General features: G+C 44.9%; 1 protein-coding gene and 1 long non-coding RNA gene across 2 annotated transcripts in view; one reads left to right on the forward strand and one right to left on the reverse strand.

Annotated features, from left to right (window-relative positions):
• Window positions 1-8,162, reverse strand: part of LOC136392726 (uncharacterized) — a 32,577-nt gene extending 24,415 nt beyond the window's left edge. Inside the window, exon 1 of the long non-coding RNA XR_010748974.1 lies at window positions 7,968-8,162. This is a non-coding gene — a long non-coding RNA (uncharacterized lncRNA). The remainder of the gene's footprint in view (window positions 1-7,967) is intronic.
• Window positions 8,163-8,269: 107 nt separating this feature from the next.
• Window positions 8,270-19,656, forward strand: part of TMEM45B (transmembrane protein 45B) — a 36,049-nt gene continuing 24,662 nt past the window's right edge. The window contains exon 1 of the mRNA XM_066365236.1: window positions 8,270-8,419. The gene's annotated coding sequence lies outside the window, so the exon portion shown is untranslated. The remainder of the gene's footprint in view (window positions 8,420-19,656) is intronic.

A 19,656-nucleotide genomic window follows, 5' to 3' on the forward strand; every position in this document is an offset into this window, starting at 1 on the left:
TAATTACATTTATTATTCTTATCCTACTAACAATCCTAGAATTCGCCGTCGCTGTCATCCAAGCCTATGTTTTTACACTTTTAGTGAGCCTTTACCTACATGACAGTGCCTAATGACCCACCAAACCCATGCATACCACATAGTAACCCCTAGCCCCTGACCCCTCACAGGCACCCTGCCCGCATTACTATTAATATCCGGACTGATCATGTGATTCCACTTTAACTCGACTTCCCTTCTACTACTAGGCCTAACAACTAACATTCTAACAATGTATCAATGGTGACATGATGTCATCCGAGAGGGCACCTTTCAAGGCCACCACACACCAGTAGTCCAAAAAGGGCTTCACTATGGAATAATCCTCTTTATTATTTCAGAAGTATTCTTCTTCGCAGGATTTTTCTGACATTCTACCACTCAAGCCTGGCCCCTACCCCTGAGTTAGGCGGATACTGATCTCCTGCAGGCAACACCTCCCTGAGCCCCTTAGACATCCCTCTGTTGAATACATCAGTCCTACTGGCTTCTGGCTTATCAATCACCTGAGCCCACCATAGCCTAATAGAAGGTGATCGCAAACACATAATTCAGGGCCTATTCATTACAATCTGCCTAAGCCTATATTTCACACTACTTCAAGCCTCTGAGTATTATGAAATCTCCTTCACTATTTCTGATGGAGTTTATGGCTTTACATTCTTCATGGCCACTGGATTTCACGGACTACAAGTAATCATCGGCTCCACTTTCCTGCTTATTACCACAATTAAAATTCCACTTTACATGACCCACCACTTTGGGTTCAAGGCCACGGCCTGATATTGACATTTTGTTGACGTAGTTTGACTTTTCCTGTACGTCTCTATTTACTGATGAGGTTCTTATTCTTTTAGTATTAATTAGTACAGCTGACTTCCAATCAGTTAGATTCAGGACAAGCCCAAAAAAGAATACTGTAATTAACATACTAATCTCTATCTTCATTAATACCCTACTAGCGACTCTACTAGTAATTATTGCATTCTGACTCCCCCAAATGTATATGTAGAAAAGTTCAGCCCCTGTGAGTGTGGATTTGACCCAATGGGGTCAGCGCACCTTCCTTTCTCCATAAAATATTTCCTAGTAGCCATCACTTTCCTACTATTCGACCTAGAGATCACCCTCCTTCTACCCCTCCCCTGACAACTCAAACCAATAATCTCCCCACTATACTCACAATATCATTATTTCTCATCTCCCTATTGGCCATTAGCCTCGCCTACGAATGACTGCAAGAAGGGTTAGAATGAGCTGAATAATGATAGTTTAAGAAAAATAAGTGATTTTGACTCACTAGACTATAGCCCCACCCATAACTATTAAATGTCTCTGACCTATATAAACACAATGCTAGCCTTTACAACTTCTCTAATTGGCCTACTAATATACCACTCCCACATAATATCCTCATTACTATGCTTGGAAGGCATAATGCTATCATTATTTGTAATAACTGCTGTAACAATTCTAAACTCCCACTTAACTCTTTGCCAGCATACTACCTGCCATCCTCCTAGTCTTCACCGCCTGTTGAGGCAGCCCTGGAGTTACCTAGGCATAGTGTCCAACACTTATGGTGTTGACCATGTACAAAACCTAAAGCTATTACAATGCTAAAAATCATTATACCAACAATCATACTTGTCCCTCTCACATAGATATCTAAGACTAATATGATGTGAATTAACACAATATACAGCCTCATGATTAGTTTATTATGCCTATCCCTAATCAACCAATTCAGTGACAACACTCTAAACCAGGGGTAGTCAACCTTTTTATACCTACCGCCCACTTTTGTATCTCTGTTAGTAGTAAAATTTTCTATCCGCCCACCAGTTCCAGAGTGATGGTGATTTATAAAGTAGAGAAGTAACTTTACTTTATAAAATTTATAAAGCAGAGTTACAGCAAGTTAAAGCATATAATAATAATTACTTTCCAAGTACTTTATGCTGGATTTTCGCTAAGTTTGGCAGAATAAATCTTTATAAAACAACTTACTAGCCTGACCTGTGGTGGCGCAGTGGATAAAGCATCAACCTGGAACGCTGAAGTTGCTGGTTCAGAACCCTGCACTTGTCTGGTCAAGGCACATATGGGAGTTGATGCTTCCTGCTCCTCCTCTCTTCTCTCTCTCTCTCTCTTCCTCTCTTTCTCTCTCTCCTCTCTAAAATGAATAAATAAATGAAAATTAAAAAAAAAACCTTACTATAGTTAAATCTATCTTTTTATTTATACTTTGGTTGCTTCACTACCGCCCACCATGAGAGCTGGAATGCCCACTAGTGGGTGGTAGGAACCAGGTTGACTACCACTGCTCTAAACCTATCACTAATATTCTTCTCCAACTCCCTATCAATACCCCACTGCTGTCTTGTTCATCTTCCAGATGTACAGCACAAAATGTTTCTCTAGGTTAGGAAGACCTAGTGCTGGGGCAACTTGTGATTCCTTCTTATGAGTCTGAAAAGCACAGTCCTGTTCCAGCCCCCAGTCCAAGGGCTCTTTTTCATGACTTCATTAGAGGGGTTTGGCCAGTATTGCAAAATGGTGGATCCACACATGACAGAATGCAACTGCACCCAGGAACTCCTAACCTCCTCTACCCCTGTTGGAGAATCAATCCCAAATATTTGGCCTGACCAGGCGGTGGCACAGATAGAGCATCGGATTGGGATGCGGAGGACCCAGGTTCAAGACCCCGAGGTCACCAGCTTGAGCGCAGGGTCATCTGGTTTGAGCAAAGCTCACCAGCTTGGACCCAAGGTCGCTGGCTTGAGCAAGGAATCACTCAGTCTGCTGTAGCCCCATGGTTAAGGCACATATGAGAAAGCAATCAATGAACAACTAAGGTGTCGCAACGAAATACTAATGATTGATGCTTCTCATCTCTCTCCATTCCTGTCTGTCCTTATCTATCCCTCTCTCTGACTCTCACTCTGTCTCTGTAAATAAATCAATACATAAATAAATAATTTTTTTTTAAATACCAAGTATTTTACTTGCCTTTGGCAGATCTGGGCCTTCTTCTTCGAGACCTTGTGCCCATTCTTCTCTAGATGGTGTAAAAGTTCGTAGGTTTCTTGAGTACATGCTTGGAGAGTCTCGTGCCCAGCAACAGGTCATCCATGTACTGGAGGAGGACACATCCAATGTCCTGTGCAGGAAACTGCCGGAGGTCTTGAGCAAGGGCCTTCTCAAAGATGGTAGGGGAGTTCTTAAACCCTTGCAGGAGCCTAGTCCAGGTGTATTGTCCCTTTGTTCCTGTAGCTGGGTCCTCCCATTGGAAGACAAACAGCTCTCAGCTTCCAGGAGCCAGTCTTGTACTAAAAAGGCATCTTCAAGTTCAAGCAAGTGAACCAGGAGACTCGGGCAGAGAGGTTAGGGGTTTGGTACTATCAGGTGCAGACTCACTGCTGCCTCATTTATTACTCTCAAGTCCTGTACTGGCTGATAATCATTAGCTCCCGATTTTCTGACGGGAGTAAAGGAGTATTCCAGGATGAATGGCGCAGGATAATAATGCCATGCTCCTTGAGTCTCTGTAAATACACCTGGATTCCTTCCAAGGCTTCCCTAGAAATCAGGTGATGTCTTTGGCTAACAGGCAGTGCTCCAGGCTTTAACTCTATCTATACTGGCACTTGATTTACTGCCAGCCCGGGGAGGGGGGGTATTATCTTCTGCTTATAACCCCAGCCATTTTGGGGTTAGCCTCTAACTAGGTGGTATCCCAGGCTTGGTAGCAAAAATTCTCTATTCCTCCTCTCTGGGGACGGTTATAGTTAAAACAAAGCTAGGCTTAGGCACCTGCAAATCCAGCTGGCCATCATCAGCAAAAGAGATAGTAGCCCTCAGTTTGCTTAGCAGATCACGCCCCAGCAGGGGCACAGGACAGTCAGGCATGTACAAAACTGATGCATAACCTCATGACCTCCTATGGCATATTTACAGGGCCGGCTGAATGCCTGTTCTGCCTGTTTTCCTGTGGCTCCTACAATGTCCACCCTACAGGTGGAGAGTGGCACTACTGGCCAGGTCACCACTGAGTGTTCAACCTCTGTATCAGTCAGTAAGTCTATCTGTTGGGCCCCTACTATCATATGGACCATAGACTCACCAGGGGCCCCTGAGTTCAGTCGCCCTCAGTTCAAGAGGGATTGCCCAGCTACATTGAACAGTGTATCTTCCCCTTTGGAGGCGGCTGGCAAGCACACCTCCTCCTTGTCCTGCTGGGACATTTTTCCAATGACCGGTTTCCTGGCAGATGGCACACTGATCACGCCGCAAGGGGCCCTGCCTGACTCTCCGTTCTTTCCCTTGCCTGTTTTCTTTCCATTTTCAAACAGGGGAGGCTTTCCTTTGCCCTTGTACTGAAGGGCGGCAGCTATGAGATGTCTTTTCTTTATTTGGCACTTATCTTCTGCAACCTCTTCGTTGTTTTGTTTTGTTTTTATTTATTTTATTTATTTATTTTATGTTTTGTTTTGTTTTGATTTATTTTATTTTATTTATTTAGAGAGAGTCAGAGAGAGGGACAGACAGGAAGGGAGAGAGAAAGCATTAATTCTTCGTTGAGGCACCTTAGTTGTTCATTGATTGCTTTCTCATATGTGCCTTGACCGTGGGCCTTCAGCAGACCGAGTAACCCCTTGCTCGAGCCAGCGACCTTGGGTCCAAGCTGGTGAGCTTTGCTCAAACTAGATGAGCCCACACTCAAACTGGAGACCTCGCGGTCTCGAACCTGGGTCCTTTGCATCCTGGTCTGACGCTCTATCCACTGCACCACCTCCCAGTCAGGCTGCAACCTCTTTGTTGACATAAATCTTGTCGGCTACTTCACTGTGTTTCTCACTCCTCTCAAAGGCATCTGCACTTTATCCATTGTCTGAGCACAGCCTCCCAGCTGGGGGAGGGGGGAGCCTGCACCTGTTCTAGCAGGGCAGTGAGAGGCACCTCCCGCCCAGGTGAGCTTATGCTGGGACTTGATAGACCTGGTGATGATGGGTCTGAGTCAGTAGCAGTCTCTGGGGTGGACGGGGAGCCAGGTGTGGAAGGGTTGCCAATATGCATGGTGGGGGAGCCAAAGTTTCTGCTATTCTGGCTCTCTAGGGGTTAAAATTTCCGGCACCAGCCAGTGGCAGTGGCTCTCTGGGATTAGTAGAATGGTCTCCTGCCTTTGCCATCAATACTTGACCTCTAAGCCAAGGGGGAGGGTGCAAAACTAGTGTAAGCCAAGTGTCCATGTAGGGAAACTGATCAGGGTGGCCTGGATCTCTAGTGACTACTTGCTACACCTTCTCTTTCCCTGCCAGCATGGCTTCTTTCTAGCACTCTGCATTCTTTCCTCTCTCACTCTGCAAACATGGCTTCTTTCTCTGCCTCTTCTCCTCTCTTTCTCTTTTCAAAACTTTCTGGCCGAAAACCTCTCCTCCAGCAAACATTAGCAAAACAATGCTCCCTCCAAAGCAGGGATGCAATTCACAATTTGTAATCAATTGCCCTGCTCTGAGGGCAAGCACACACTCGGCTGCCCAGTGCCATTTTTAACAATAAAAGTGAGCAAACTCAAAAAACACAAGTTTTACAAACTCATTTGCCCAACAGTGGACTATTCTAGTTCACATAAGGTCCTCAATTTCCCCGGGGACATAGTAACCCCATAACCCACTGAGAACCCTTTCTAAAATTCTTGACCATCGTGGCTAAAGGAGTGGGTTTCGCCTGTGAACCTCATGCTTCCCATGACAGAAAACAATTAGACCACACGAAGGAATTGGGGAAGGGTAGGGGCAATTTGAAGGGGACCCAACACTTGCTTTGGCCCTGTGGGAGAGAGTTGGAACCCTCTCCCAGTGTCTGTCGTCTCGTTCACTCCGCACTTATTATCTTCCACACAACCTCTCACACACCAGTGGAGGGTGACCAGTCACCACTCCTAACCCAAACCCATGGGGCCCATTCCCCACAACCTGTGGAAGGTGACCGCTCCTAACCTAGGGAGGGCGATCAGTGACTCCCTGGAGGGTGATCAGGCCTCCCTCTGTCCAGTGGGGCAGGACCCCAGCTAGCTTCCCTTGCCCGGTTTTCCTTACCGGGGCTCTGACACGCCCTCGTTCCCTTGTTCCTTCACTGTCTGGTCCTTGCTGGGATTGGTGAAGGAGATATTCCCCCCCTCCATCCTACAGAGGAGTCCACCCAGGGAAATTCCCGGCATAAACTCAACAGGCACGTCTGCAGGGCAGCTTGGGGGCTCCCCAACGGGGTGCCTGAAGTCTGCCAATTGCATCTTTCCTCCTCAGTTCCCAGTCAACGCACCAATCTGTTCTTATTTTATTAATTTATAGTTGTTAATATATTAGTGGTTTATCTTTTGTTTACTGGTTTAAGCTATTTAATTTACTTTTTTTTTTTTTGTATTTTTCTGAAGTTGGAAATGGGGAGGCAGTCAGACAGACTCCCACATGCGCCCGACCGGGATCCACCCGGCATGCCCACCAGGGGGCGATGCTCTGCTCATCTGGGGTGTCGCTCTGTTGCAACCAGAGCCATTCTAGCTCCTGAGGCAGAGGCCATGGAGCCATCCTCAGCGCCCGGGCCAACTTTGCCCCAATAGAGCCCTGGCTGCAGGAGGGGAAGAGAGAGACAGAGAGGAAGGAGAAGGGGGAGGGGTGGAGAAGCAGATGGGCGCCTCTCCTGTGTGCCCTGGCCGGGAATCAAACCTGGGACTCCTGCACGCCAAGCCGATGCTCTACCACTGAGCCAACCGGCCAGGGCTGATTTACATAATTTTTACAGATCAAGTTAGTCAAACTTATTTCATTAAAACTGGCTTGTTTTGGAACGTGGCTATTGTAATTTGAGGCAGAGATCATTTTTTTAGTTCCAATTTTTCAACGTTAAGAAGCATCTTACTCAGCAGTAATTACAACTAAGAGGTCATACATTTGTTTCATCATCATAGCCTTAGAAGAAAAGAAAACCTTACTAAAAAGAAAGCCTGACTCTAGCAGGGATCTGTGACAAGGAACAGGATTTCCCAGGGTGACAGGCATCAAGACTCCACCTTATCATCCATTTAAAAAACAATGAGTATGAGCAAGTACCAGGATGAGGCCTGGTGGTTAAATAAATTCCCAAGTTGATGGGAAATTAAAGAAGTGCTTTCCTAGCTCTGGCTCAGGCACATTACCCATCTGAAGTGTGTGGCTCCATTAGCCTTTTAACTGGTATCAGTGCCTCCCTGCCATTCTCTCCTCCCATCAGGCTCCATTCACTCTTTCATACAGGAGATTTGCTCAGGTTTTTGCCTTATCCTCAAAAGTGCCTTCCTTTGACTTTATAGAAAAGAAAAGCTATTTGATCAAAAGGAGCTGCACCTGGGACCCCCTTCCCTCCCAGCCTGCTGGTGGATACCCTCTGCCTTTCTTTAAACCCTAAATACAGCATCTCTTCCACAAAGACTTTCTTGGTTCCCAGTGCCCTCAACAATGAATAAGCCAGAAGGCATCTTCGAGATCTGGAGGAGAGGCTCTCAACCCTGACTTCCTCTGGTCACCTGAGAAGCCTGAGGTACATCTGCCACACTCCTCCCAGATGCTAATTAGTAGGTCTGAGATGGAGCCTTAGCTCTTGCATTTTCCACTTCCGTAGGTGTTTATGAGCCACAGGGTGGGAAGCTATTCAATTAAGTCAACCCTTAACTTACAGATGAAAGCATTGAGACCACATGATGGAACATCGTTGCATTTAGTAGAAAGCAGCTCCTTCACAGCCAGGACTTTTCTCCTTCACAGCTCTAACTCCAGCACCTAGAAATATGCCTACCTAGCATGTGGCAGATTTGATGAATGAATGAATGAATGAACGAACGAATGAATGAACGAACGAACGAACGAATGAACCCATGTAGCACCAACCTTAAACTCCAAACTTGGGTTCTGGTCCAGAATATGACAGCCTTCTTTAGGACAGCCTCTGCTCTGAGTCCTTGTCGCCAGCCTTCCAGGTTCTGTATTTGTTTTGCATCTTAGGAGGTCACAGTTGATCGCAGTCTGCCCTGGGTGCCCAGCGACTGGCCCCTATCGAAGCACACACCTTAGGGAGTGTCTGGGGCCAGGGAACACGTCAGCTGGAGGTCAGGGGCGTGGAGGAAAGTGATGGCTTTGAGAAGGGAGGCACAGCCCGCGAGCAGGTCTGGGAGGAGCGGTCAGAGTGGTCAGGGGCGGGGAGGGGGAGGTCAGAAGCGGTCAAGGGCTGGGAGGGCCGGCTAGAGGCCCGGCCCAGGCGGGTGGGGCGCTCGCACCTGCTCGGTGCCCGCAGAACTCGGAGCACACGGTGTCAACGGTTCGCTCAGAGGCGCTCAGCACAGGTGAGATGCGCGCTGTGGGCAGGGGCCACGGCCGGGGACGGGCTCGGACGCGGAGGGGGCTCGGAGCGGGAGGGGGCTCGGAGCGGGAGGGGGCTCGGAGCGGGAGGGGCTCGGAGCGGGAGGGGCTCGGAGCGGGATGGGGCTCGGAGCGGGAGGGGGCTCGGAGCGGGAGGGGCTCGGAGCGGGAGGGGGCTCGGAGCGGGAGGGGCTCGGACCGGGTGGGGACTCGGACGCAGAGGAGGCCCCGCCCTCAGGGTCCCAACAACGTCGCCTAGGCGGGAATTGCTGAGGGCTCGCGGCTGGGAAGCCCCCGCCGCGCCCGTGCCCCTCTTATCGGGTCGTCTGAGGCCCTGGAGTGAACTTGCTGCATCCCGCGCCAGCTGGGTTGCCCGCGTCGCGCGTATGAAGCCCCTGCTTCCTCCATCGACCCCGAGGATCAGAGAAAACCCGGCGGTGATGGCTCATGTCTAACCCAGAGCCGCTTTCGGTGGGCTCGACGTGACGGTGGGCACCGAACACCCCTCCTGCCCCTCCGCGGGTGCGCCCGTCCACAACTCACCGACCAGATACTGCCCTGAGGCCAAGGAAGCCTGGAATCTAATAAGAGGCGATGGGCTGATAAAGTCTCCCGACCAATTATTATTGCGCTTCCTCCAATGGGGCAGTGAGTAGAAGCGGATGTCAGGAGCGAAGGGTGAGATGAGCGGTGGTTGGAGAGGTTTACGTGGGACCTAAAAATAGGTTTAGGTGACCCTGTCTGGGTTTAGAGGAGATACGACCCAGGCCTAGATGTAAGAAACATTTGTGTTTCAGGAAAGGAAACATATGGCCTCATGAAATAGATCATTTTAAAGTTTAGCCAGGCACCTCTTCCAAAAGCCACAGAAATGGCCATCTCCTCCAGTCTCTTCTACCCTGCCCCTCGGTTTCTACCGCTGCCACCCTCCTCCCTGACCATTTGCCCCACTGCCCCACCCCTCTGGCTCGTACAGTGGCGTAAGAATTTTACCTGTATTATTTTTACTTTCATTTTAATAATTAGTATGGCTTAATCACAGTAACTGCGAGGTGGGAGACCAGTCCGCTGCAGGCTGAGCTCTTATAACCGAGTGTTTGTCGGCTTAATAGTGACATACTCTCTGTTCCTGGTGTTTCTGGAACAGGTAGGGAGTTGACAGGAAGGCTTTATGGAGTGTATGGTTCCTTGGTTTCACAAGGGAAGAGCGCCTGACTTAGGCAGAGTGAGGATGATTGCTGGTTGTGCATTATTTGTTCTTGTACTTTGGGAGCCAAGTGCACAATTTCCTTTTTTAAAGAGCTTTGATTTCCTCCCACTTCTTCTAGGGGAGGTGGAAATAGTACCACCAGTTACTTATCTCGTGTGCATTTTTCCTTATATTCTGTGGGTTCCTCCCTCACCCATCGGGTGGATGTTGGTTGTGATGGCCTATTGAATCTCACGTTCAGCACCAGTTACTCTATTTGGCGTTTTCCCCAATATGTCCTTGGTTGTATCTCTTGCCTAATCTCAGCAAATAGCGCTTTGAGATAGTCGGAATTTGGCAAGGGCTGAGGAGAAAACAGGTAAAGAGAAAGACTTCTGCTTTCTTATCTTCCCACCACCTTGCAAGTTACCACTGGCTGAGCATAACTGGTCAAAGTACAGGTGTTACCTAGGTTGGCTATAATCAAAGGATTATCTCTTTTCCTCAAATGCATCTGCTGGTTGAAATGGATAAGGGCAGTTTTACCATATGGAGAGCCACTCCCATAGCCAAAGTTCCTGTTATTGCAAAACTTTTTATAATTGTGGTTAAGAGAACTAAAGTCACTGCGGTGTCATCAACTAATGACTGCATACGTAGCCAGAGTTCACATCTATACTTTTTCTATAGACAGGTCATAAAACAAAAACTAAGTTATTCACAATATGAACAATCACAGGCCACAGGTAAGTGCTGTAATCTCACACTTTATTTGAACTCGGTTTACCATTTAACCGCCCACCCTCTCCCCTAAACCTTTACTAGGGCTAAAAACAAACAGAGATCCTTTGCATTTTAGCTGTTTTTGTTTCTGTCAGTTCTCTTGTGTAAAAATCAAATGGCTCACAAGGGAGAAGGAAACTCAAAAGATCTAACAGCTTTATTTGATGAAGAATTAACATGAAGATATCAAAGCACACTCAGGTATTTCCCTTGCAGGATTTAGATATTATAAGCCAGTTTCAATATTGGTAGGCGATTTCCATAAGCAGCACTGTGCAGGAAGAGTCATAGCCTATTTCATAAATAAGGAAATTATACTTAGCGATACTGAGTATCTGGCGTGGCCTTATCCATCTATTAAGTGGCAGCCAGGATTTGAAGCAGAACTTACTTCTTCTATAACATCACCATGGGTTCTTGTTTGTTTGTTTATTTGTTTGTTTGTGGTAAGGAGTTGTGATTTTTTTTTCTCAATATTTATTTACTATATTCTTTGGCTTGAACTCTTAGAATATTAATTTAGAGACATTCTTGTTTTGTGCGTTTCATGCCCATTATTGTTCAGTGTAATCATAAAGATATTTCGGAGCTGAGGATAGCCTTGAAAGTGATCAAGCCCAATCCTTCTGTTTTCCAAAGAAGAAAAGTGGATCAGGAAAAACTAAGCAAGTACCTCATGTTGCTTCCCCAAATCTACTTTGCTGAGGAATTACAGCTGAAAACTAGGTCTCCCGATGTTCAGACTGCTTTTTGTGGCATGTGTTACCCTTGAGGATTTCCTAGAGACATGCACCACCTGGTTTAGTTTGATTGACTCTATTGCTCCAGGGGCCTGTGGACAGCAGACCATAGCCTCCCTGAATCCTGGACTCAAATATCTGAAGAGCCTTCTCCCCTTACTCTACTCCATGTTCCATGAGGGAAACAGCCTTGTTCATCTGGCCCATTGTGTTATTCCTAACACAGTGCCTGCAACACAATTGTGTTCAATATTTATCAAATAATTGCTTCTGGGGTTGGAAGAATAACAGAACACTGTTGTTGGGAAAAGATCAGTTTAGTCATATCTTTAATATTCATAATAAATAATAATGATCTCATTCAATTAAAAATCTAGAAACAAATATGAAGAAATGTTACAAATGATTAATTCTAGGTATTGAATGTTATTGTTTGTAATTCTTTGTATATTAAATTTCTCAAAAGATCAAAAATCTATCAAGTAAACATTTGAACAAGTGTGAGATGTCACTATGATTACATTCAGCTACAGTAACAGAAAACCCCACACCAGTGACTTAAATAAGGAGTTTGTTTTTCTCAAATACCTAGCTATTTGGAGCTGAGGAGTCTAGGGCTGGGACAGGCTTCTTCTGTCTTCCCTCACCGTCATCCTTAGCGGGCAGCCTTCATCTTGCTGAAAGACGGGCGCCTCTTCTGTGCTTATCACGAGGGCAGAAGGCATGGACCAGCTGAGTCTGCCATTTTTCTTTTCTTATAATAATAAAATCTTTCCTGAAAGCCCCACCTGGTGGACTTATTACTTCTCATTCATATAAGAACTATGTCACATAGCCACTCCTAACTGTAAAGGATCCTGAGAAAATCTAGTGTTTTGTAGTCATGTTAATAAGGAAGGAAAGGAGCGTGGACATTGATTGGGTAGGCAATGAGCAGAGTCTGCCCTGGTATGTTTCGTGAATCATCGACTCTTCATCTTCTACGTACGTTGTTGGGTTATTTTGTTCTTTCGTTTACTAAAAAGCAATAACTAATGCTGTGGGTCTTCAAGAGGAACTTTTAAAAATGATAGATTCTGAAACCTACCCTAAGAAGTGCTGATTATGTAGGTTGGGGATGGGTCTGTAAATCTGAATAATAAACTGGCACTCCAGGTGATTGAAATGTAAGTGGTCCCCGGAGCACAGCTTGAAAAGCATGGACTAGGGGGTGCTTTAGCAGAGGCACGTTTTATTCTCAACAGCTTTCCCTATTACTCCTCTTGAGGATATTCCTTTCTTTTTAAATTTTTTCATTTTGATCAATGTAAAGAAATGTATTGTCTTAAAGTCCTAGGTTCTAAGGCCTTTATGGGGTCTATACTGAGCTGCCCCTACAGGCAACTATTTGTAATGCTTTGGGCTATGTTTTTCTCACACTTACCACTGTATCCCTAAATAACATGTTACTGGCTATTTCTTTTGCTATTTCAGTTCTAGATAACACCTGCAGACTTCCTACCTGGGAGCAGAATTCTCTATCCCCATTATTCTGTCTCCTATTCACTTCCCTTTCTTGTAAGGTCCCAGTATAGATATATCCTAATTTTTCTTTTTGATAAAGCAATGTTGTCTACGGCCATACCACCCTGAACGCGCCCGATCTCGTCTGATAAAGCAATGTTTATTTAGTGCTTACATTATGATGACTATGCAAATATTATTCACAACTGTGCCTTATGATAAACCATGATTCGTACACTTCCTATCTTAGAACCGTTTTTCTGTCCCCTGGAGTTAGTAATTGCTTCGTCTTCTTCAATTGCTTAGTTTTTGGAATACTCATTAATTCTGGTTCAGACTTTGACAGGATGGCAAAATTCCTCTCAATAGAGTTAAACAGCAGGTAGCCAGTTTGATTTTTCTCTCTTGGAAGCCTCTGTGCTCAGCTGCCATTCTCTGGGCCTGGCTATTTTTTAAGCCCCCGCAATACTGGGAGCTCCCTCGCTCGCACCTCTTTTTTTTTTTTTCTTTTCTGAAGTTGGAAACGGGGAGGCAGTCAGACAGACTCCCGCATGTGCCTGACTGGGATCCACCCGGCATGCCCACCAGGGGGCGATGCTCTGCCCACCTTGGGGCATTGCTCTGCAGCAATCAGAGCCATTCTAGTGCCTGAGGCAGAGGCCATGGAGCCATCCTCAGCACCCGGGCCAACTTTGCTCCAATGGAGCCTTGGCTGCAGGAGGGGAAGAGAGAGACAGAGAGGAAGGAGAGGGGGAGGAGTGGAGAAGCAAATGGGCGCTTCTCCTGTGTGCCCTGGCCGGGAATCGAACCCGGGACTCCTGCACGCCAGGCCAACGCTCTACCACTGAGCCAACCGGCCAGGGCCGCTTGCACCCTCTTAAGTGCATTGGATTCCTGTTTCTTGGATTGCATGCCTTCTCATTCCTTGGCTTTGCTGGAGCATAGCTTCTGAGAACAGGCACGTGGAGACAGGCAGATTTATCCTGGAATTTATAAAGCTTGTGGGCCCCTGTGAGGGCTGAAAATTCTATCAAGTTGTCAGATGGGGAGGAAAAGCAGGTTGCCATCAAGAAGCTCTTTTGGTAAGTTTTATAAAGAGATTTTTAAAAGAAAAGGTCCTGAATGTCCATGGTTCCAATTTGTTGTGATTTCTTTTCTCAATCTGAATAAATATTCATTTTCACACCCACATTTGTATTTGATTTTTCCATTGATTTAACAGAGAGAGAGAGAAGCATCAACTCATTGTTCTGCATAGTTGTTCCACTTGGTTGTACACCCAATGTTTACTTCTCGTATATGCCCTGACCAGAGATTAAACCTGTGACCTTGGTGTGCCAGGACAATACTCTGTCCACTGTGCCACCTGGCCAGGGCCCCAATTTTCTATTTGTAATTTCATGAATTTTTTTCTTAAAGAGCCCTTGCAAAATTATATAAAATTCAGGTGCCACAAGAACTGGATGCTTTTTAAGGTCTTGCACTTTTAAGATGTCAATTTTCTTCCTTCACACTTGACTGATGGTTTGGCTGAACGGAGGACATTAACTGGAAATAATTTACTCCCAGAATTTTGAAAGTATTGTTCCATTTTCTTCTATCTTCTTAGAGTGCCGTCAAGAAGCTGATGCCATTCTGCTTTCTGATCCCTTGGATTTTGTTTTAATCTTTGGAAGTTTGTAGGGTTTTCTTTTCTTTATTCATGTTCTGATATCTCATGATGTTTTTTGTTGTTGATTTTGTGACAAGGACAGAGAGAGACAGAGAGAGGGACAGATAGGGACAGACAGACAGGGAGAGAGATGAGAAGCATCAGTTCTTCACTGCGGCACCTTAGTTGTTCATTGATTGCTTTCTCATATGTGCCTTGACCGGGGGACTACGGGGACTACAGCAGACTGAGTGACCCCTTGCTCAAGCCAGCAACCTGCTCAAACCAGATAAGCCCACGCACAAACTGTCGACCTCGGGGTTCTGAACCTGGGTCCTCCTCATCCTAATCTGATGCCCTATCCACTGCGCCACTGCCTGGTCAGGCTCATGATGTTGTTAGTTGATGATAGATTTTATTTTTATTTATTTCTTTTTCTGTCATTGTTCCAGGTACTTTAAAGTCCCTTTCAACTAAAAATCATATTCTGCAGTCTGGGTGGTTTTCTTCTGTTACCTAATTTCTTCTGTTCTGTTTTCCTGAAACTTACATTAATTACTTAGATGGTGGATCTCTAAGTTTCTCATCCTTTCTCTCCCATTTTTAAAATTATCTCTTGTCTTTTAGTTCTAATAAATCTTCTAACCCTTCTATTAAATTTTTACATTTCCACCATTATATGTTTAATTCTCAAAGGCTTTAATTTGGGCTGGGGGCCTTCCAAAGGTTTTGTTTTATAGCATCCTGTTTTTATTTCATGGGTTCAGTATCTTCTCATATTTCTCTCTGAATATTAATTCTGTTTTTCTAAATTTTTCTTCTTCAGCTGCCTACAGTGTCTGTTTATTTTCCAAGTCTCTTTTTCTATTATTTTTGGTTTTGCCTCTTATGTCCGGAGCTTTATTCAAATGTCCATGTTTAAGACTGGTGTACTAAAGAAGACAGGATGGTGCACGAAAATGTGGGGATGTCTGTTTTTAGAGCGGCAAGCTTTGTTGCAGGGTGATTAGGCAAAGCTTCCTAGTGTAATCAGTTTCTCACTAGAAAGGCCCCTCTCTAGCCATTTATTCCTGTCTGAGAAAAGGCCAGTAATCACTTACATTTATTTGTTGTAATTTGTTTTAAGGCAAGTGAGTAGTAGTCTAGGATTCCAAATCAGAAGTTGGTTCCTGGCTCTACCCACTTTGAAGTACCCGGTACTCAGGTGCCCTCTGCGCTGTCGGCAGCGTGGACACCAGCAGAAGCCACCCATGAGAGCTGAGTTCTTCTCTACCAACAAATCAAAGGAGAGATTCTAGGGGAATAAAAGTCCTGTGAACACACGTACACATAACTGTTTTCCAATAACCATTTTCAAAATATTCATTACCCACCTGGAATGAAATACCTGTTAATCCAGAATAAATAGGGCCTTTGAAGAAGCTCTGTATCATGCCAGCATTTGTCTAGAGGATGTTAGAAGATTTACTTAAGATGGAAATGAATATGTCACATAGTATTTTTCTTTAAGAGGCTTTATTGGGAAAATATTTTACTTAAACCACTAGAGAATTTCTTGGTTCTAGACTCTGGGAGAGAATTTCTGTCCTTGAAGGTCACTCTCCAAATCCATATCATTTTTCCCTGTGCAGCCTGACATGTGATCGTCAAAGCGTGAAGCAGGCTTGTCTCTCCTTTGGCTGGAGAAGTTTCAGATCACATGAAGAGACAATATGGTTACAGGAATGATTTCTGGTTTAGCTTTCAAAGACCTTTTGGCTGGAAAGCCTAGGCATTAGACACTGGATTTTCTACCCACTTCACAGACACCTTCCAAGAAGACTTTCAAACTCCCTGCAGGCTGGGGTTCAGTCTTGTTACCTCTGTTCCTCCATCACCTACAACAGTGCCTGATACAAAATAAGCACTGGATAAATGTTGTTTGAATTAATTGACTCCATTATCCATTTTAAATTAGCCCTTCCTACTTGTCGCATACTATATATTTGCTGTTTCTTCTGCATCTTTTTATGTCACTTCCTCTTGGATGACACTCCCTCATTCTCAGAGTTGATGTGTGGAACAGCTGTAAGAAAGCAGACTGGTCTTCAAACTACCAGGACTTCAGGTAGAATTTCCAGTGGTGAAAACTCCACAGATCATTTTTATTGAAGATGTAATAATTTCTTAGGTTATCAACAAACACCCTACAGCTAGTCCCACCTTTAACCACAGTTCTGTTTGGAGTCTTTTCCTTCCTCGGGTTCCACACCGCACCTCTCCTGCCTCCCTCTCTGATCTGGCCCCTACTCTGATCCCTGCCTCTCTTTGTTTTGTTCTGTCACTGTTTCTCTGCCTCCTCTCCCCTACCTTTATCTAACATCCGGAATATTTTTGTTTTTTAATTTTTAGATAAAAAGAAAGAGAGAGAGAGAGAGAGAGAGAGAGATCAGTTTGTTCCACTTATTTACACTTTCATTAGTTGATTCTTGTATGTGCCCTGACCAGGGATGGAACCCCCAATCTTGGCGTATCAGGATGATGCTCTAACCCAGGGGTCCCCAAACTTTTTACACAGGGGGCCAGTTCACTGTCCCTCAGACTGTTGGAGGGCTGCACTATAAAACTATGAACAAATCCCTATGCACACTGCACATATCTTATTTTAAAGTAAAATAACAAAACTGGAACGAATACAATATTTAAAATAAAGAACAAGTAAATTTAAATCAACAAACTGACCAGTATTTCAATGGGAACTATGCTCCTCTCACTGACCATCAATGAAAGAGGTGCCCCTTATGGAAGTGCGGCGGGGGCCGGATAAATGGCCTCAGGGGGCCGCATGCAGCCCGCGGGCCGTAGTTTGGGGACCCCTGCTCTAACCAATTGAGCTACAGGGCCAGGGCTGGAATATTTTGTACTAAAACACAATGATGCACTCATTTTAAAAGACCTGCCTGCCTATTAGACACCTTTTCACACTTAAACCAAGCCCAGGATGGAAAATCTCTCTTCTGGCTGTTTTTGTGATTGTTTCTATGCTTTGGTTCTCACTGGGATGTTTATTTTTACATGGAAGGCTCTAGACAAGAGCTAAACTCCAGTGTAAAACAATGATCTGTTTAGTTTTCTCAAACGCTACCACTTACAATAGGAGCACATTGACATTATTTTATCATGGTATATTTTTATATTTATTCTATTATCATTGTTGTTAATCTCTTGCTGTACCCAATTTATAAACTTTATCATAGGATAACACATAGTATATATAGGATTCAGTACCATCTGTGGTTTCAAGAATCCAACATGGGTCCCACAGCATGAACCCAGGCTTGGCTGAGAACAGCCTGGAATATGCTGAAGTCTCTCTTACTGCTACACCAAACACTTATGCCGTCCCAAAATACATCTCTCTCTGTTTTTTTGTTTGTTTGTTTGTTTTGTTTTGTTTTGTGTGTTTTTTTACAGAGACAGAGCGAGAGGGATAGATAGGGACAGACAGACAGGAATGCAGAGAGATGAGAAGCATCAATCATCAGTTTTTCGTTGAGGCACTTAGTTGTTCATTGATTGCTTTCTCATATGTGCCTTGACCGCGGGCCCTCAGCAGACCGAGTAGCCCCTTGCTCGAGCCAGCGACCTTGGGTCCAAGCTGGTGAGCTTTGCTCAAACCAGATGAGCCTGCACTCAAGCTGGCGACCTCAGAGTCTCGAACCTGGGTCCTCCGCATCCCAGTCCAGTGCTCTATCCACTGCGCCACCACCTGGTCAGGCCATCTCTATCTGTTTTAACATGAAAATCACTTTCCCCAAAATCTTTAGGTGAAATTGATAGTCCAGGATGAAATATCATATAGTGAGGATGGCAAGCATCTCCACGCTGTATACTATCCTCACCAGGTCTTATGATTCCAGCTATTCCTTTGCTGACCCTTACACCAGTCTAAGAGGCACAGTATTAGATGATCTTTTAAGGACTGGACCAGCTTTAAAAATGATTTGAAAAAGAAATGGCACCAACAGCCTGACTAATGACTGGATTTAGGAGATAGTTTCCTCATGATTCAGGATTAAGGCTAAGCTGCACCAGTTCATTTCAGAACAAGAACTAGTATTATGACAAGCTTTGTGCTAAGCCATGGGAAGCAAAAGATGAAACAGATAAAGTCTTATTTTTGAGGAGCCAATAGTCTAGTGAATAAGATGTAAATGTGCGACTTTTAACATGACAAGGTAAATGATAAAATAAACAAGATATGTATAAGGCACTATGGCAGCGAAGAGCGGGGCACATAGCCCACTGGAGGTTCACAGACAGCTTTCTAAAGGAGATGACGGTCACGTATTGAAAACTGAGTCGAGGTGAGTCAGGTGAAGGAAACTGAAAAGGACGCAGCAGGTGGAGAGAATAGCACAAGCACAGTGTACCCTGCAAGGTCTGTGGCGGGGAAAAGGGAGGTGGGGAGGGAGAGAAGGCAAGGGGAGCCAAGCCCTTTCCAGTTCCGCCTTCCATGGTTTCAGTCATTCATCGTCAACTGCGGCCCAAAGACACTAAATCAAAAGTTCCAGAAATAATTTATACATTTTAAATTGCATGCCATTCTGAGTACCGCGATGAAATCTCACCCCACCCCACCCCACCCCTCCCACCAGGACGTGACTCATCCCTCTGGCAAGAGTGTCCACACTGTATACTGTCCTCACCAGTTAGTCATTGGGAGCCCTCTCGGTTATCAGATCGACTGGCTCAGTATCCTGCTATTTGAGTTCAGGTACCCCTTATATTGTGTATTAATATTTAATAATGGCCCCAAAGAGCAAGAGTAGTGATGCTGGCGACTTGGATGTACCAGAGATCAGCCAGGAAGAGCTTCCGTAAGTAAAAAGGGGAGTCGTACAGTACCATAAGATATTTTGAGAGACTACACTGACCTTATTTTATTACAGAATGTTTATATTTATTCTATTATTGTTATTAATCTCTTACTGTGCCTAATATATGTACAAACTTTATTATATGATAGGAAAAAACATAGTATATACAGTGTGCTGTAAAGTCATGGTGCACTTTTGACCGGTCACAGGAAAGCAACAAAAGATAATAGAAATGTGAAATCTACACCAAATAAAAGGAAAACCCTCCCAGTTTCTGTAGGATGATGTGGCAGCATGTGCGCATGCACAGATTATGACGTAACATCGTGTATACAGCGGAGCAGCCCACAGCCATGTCAGTTGAGATGTGGACGGCACAGGGAAAGTTCAGTGTGTTCTGTGGCTCACTAAATTCGAATCTGTGACCAAAGTGCAACGTGAATATTGGTGCGTTTATAACAGAGCGCCACCACATAGGAATAACATTACTTGGTGG

Source organism: Saccopteryx leptura, chromosome 2, assembly GCF_036850995.1.
Source record: "Saccopteryx leptura isolate mSacLep1 chromosome 2, mSacLep1_pri_phased_curated, whole genome shotgun sequence".
Classification (NCBI taxonomy): domain Eukaryota; kingdom Metazoa; phylum Chordata; class Mammalia; order Chiroptera; family Emballonuridae; genus Saccopteryx; species Saccopteryx leptura.